This window comes from Musa acuminata, unplaced genomic scaffold (genome assembly GCF_036884655.1).
Source record: "Musa acuminata AAA Group cultivar baxijiao unplaced genomic scaffold, Cavendish_Baxijiao_AAA HiC_scaffold_516, whole genome shotgun sequence".
Classification (NCBI taxonomy): Eukaryota; Viridiplantae; Streptophyta; class Magnoliopsida; order Zingiberales; family Musaceae; genus Musa; species Musa acuminata.
The window spans coordinates 1-2500 of record NW_027020761.1 but is presented as its reverse complement, the minus strand read 5'-3'; the positions used below and the strand labels follow the sequence as shown (position 1 = coordinate 2500).

At 32.8% G+C, this 2500-nt stretch overlaps 1 non-coding gene across 1 annotated transcript; it reads right to left on the bottom strand.

The window, feature by feature from the left end:
- Positions 1 to 755: 755 nt before the first annotated feature.
- Positions 756 to 828, bottom strand: TRNAT-UGU (transfer RNA threonine (anticodon UGU)). Its single transcript has one exon. It is a non-coding gene; the product is annotated as a tRNA-Thr (tRNA).
- Between the last annotated feature and the right edge of the window lie 1672 nt (positions 829 to 2500).

Genomic DNA, 2500 nt, shown 5'->3' with positions numbered 1-2500 from the left:
TTATCCTTCGTAGTAATAATATCTCTGGGTTTACAACGATAACTTGGTATATCCACTATACGACCATTAACTAAAATATGTCTATGGTTAACTAATTGCCTGGCTCCAGGAATGGTCGAAGCCATACCCAATCGGAAAAGGATGTTATCCAAACGCATCTCAAGTAATTGTAGTAAAACCTGACCTGTTGACCCTTTAGCTTTTCCAGCGATATGCACATATCTAAGTAATTGTCGCTCTGTCAGACCATAATGAAAACGCAATTTCTGTTTTTCTTCTAGACGAATACGATACTGCGATCTTTTCCCAGAACGCAATTGGTTTTTAAGATCACTTCCGGATCTAGGTCTTTTACTAGTTAGTCCTGGTAAAGCCCCCAGACGGCGTATTTTTTTGAAACGAGGTCCTCGGTAACGAGACATAAAGACTCCTTTTTAATTTTATGGATTTTATTGAAATTTCATTTTTTCAGAATAAAAAAATGAAAACTGAACTATAAATTAAGACTGAACTAAGGGATAAACAAAGCAAAGCTAAATTTACCGAAATACTACAAAGTAGAATAAAATAAATTGTATCAATATCCGGATTTTTTGTATATATAGGAAGTTGCAGCTCCGTTTTATGATTTGTTCGGTAGAGAGAGATCTAATTGTTCCAATACATTTTTTGGTCATGGTTGCAAGTTACCACGACATAACATATGGGAAAAGGAGGAGAGAGATTATCAATCACGGAAAAATCGATAGAGAAAAAGCCGGCTATCGGAGTCGAACCGATGACCATCGCATTACAAATGCGATGCTCTAACCTCTGAGCTAAGCGGGCTCACATAACATAACAGAAATAGTATATAGAAATTGAGGAAACTACCGGATTTTAGCTATTAGCTGATCTTATCTATTAGCTATTCGTTTAATATTAACTATGAACTATAACTATATAACTATACTATATACTATATAACTATATAGTATAGTATAGTTCTATATAGTTATATAGTATACTTCTAAACTATATACTATAACTAACTATAATAATAATTCTGACTATTCTTCTGACTATTCTAACTATATCTAACTATAATATACAACATAATGTATTTATTTATATATTTATATTTTATATATTTATATTATGTTAATTATAGCTATAGCGAATCGGTCCTAAGATAAAAAAAAAGATAAGGATAAAGATACAATCTAAATGAAAATGAGACATTCCTCTGGTTTGATTCGGAAAAGGAGGAGATAGGACAAAAAAAAAGAAGAATGAATATCGACCGTTCCACTATTCCAAATCGCACTGTAAAAATGAAAGGGAGGGAGAAACATATATATGTTGGATATATCTATCCATATTGAATTGCGGATACATCAATGATAGAATCATTTCTGATTGAAACAAGGTTCATTCAATATAAATGAACTGATGGGGGATAGCCAAAAAAATCAAACAGCAGCATACACTTTTTCAATATAGAAATCATTATCTAACGAATTCAACGGGTCCAAACAAACAAAATAAATGAAAAGGATAGTTGGAATTCCAACTAGGTCTTGGTATCAAAGGGGATATGGCGAAATCGGTAGACGCTACGGACTTGATTGGATTGAGCCTTAGTATGGAAACCTGCTAAGTGGTAACTTCCAAATTCAGAGAAACCCTGGAATTAAAAATGGGCAATCCTGAGCCAAATCCTTATTTTGAGAAAACAAAGGTTTATAAAACTAGAATTTAAAAGGATAGGTGCAGAGACTCAATGGAAGCTGTTCTAACGAATGGAGTTGACTACGTTTTGTTGGTAGCAGGAATCCGTCTATAAAAATTACAGAAAAGATGGTCCTATATACCTAATACGTATGTATACATACTGCCATATCAAACGATTAATCATGACCCGAATCTATTATATTATAATTATATATAATTATAATATGAAAAATTCAGAGTTATTATGAATCCATTTCAATGGAAGTTGAAGGAAGAATCGAATATTCAATTATGAAATCATTCATTCCAGAGTTTGATAGATCTTTTGAAAAACTGATTAATCGGACGAGAATAAAGAGAGAGTCCCATTCTACATGTCAATACCGACAACAATGAAATTTATAGTAAGAGGAAAATCCGTCGACTTTTTAAATCGTGAGGGTTCAAGTCCCTCTATCCCCAATAAAAAGCCTATTTTACTTCCTAAGTATTTATCCTCTTCTTTTTTTTCATCAGTGGTTCAGTTCAAACAAAATTCACTATCTTTCTCATTCACTCTACTCTTTCACAAACGGATCCGAACTAAAATCCTTGGATCTTATCCCAATTTGGATAGAACCTGTACAAATGAACATATATGGGCAAAGAATCTCTATTATTGAATCATTCACAGTCCATATCATTATCCTTACACTTACTTGTCAAATTTTTTACTACTTTTTAGTCCCTTTAATTAACATAGACACAAGTACTCTACTAGGATGATGCACGGGAAATGGTCGGGATA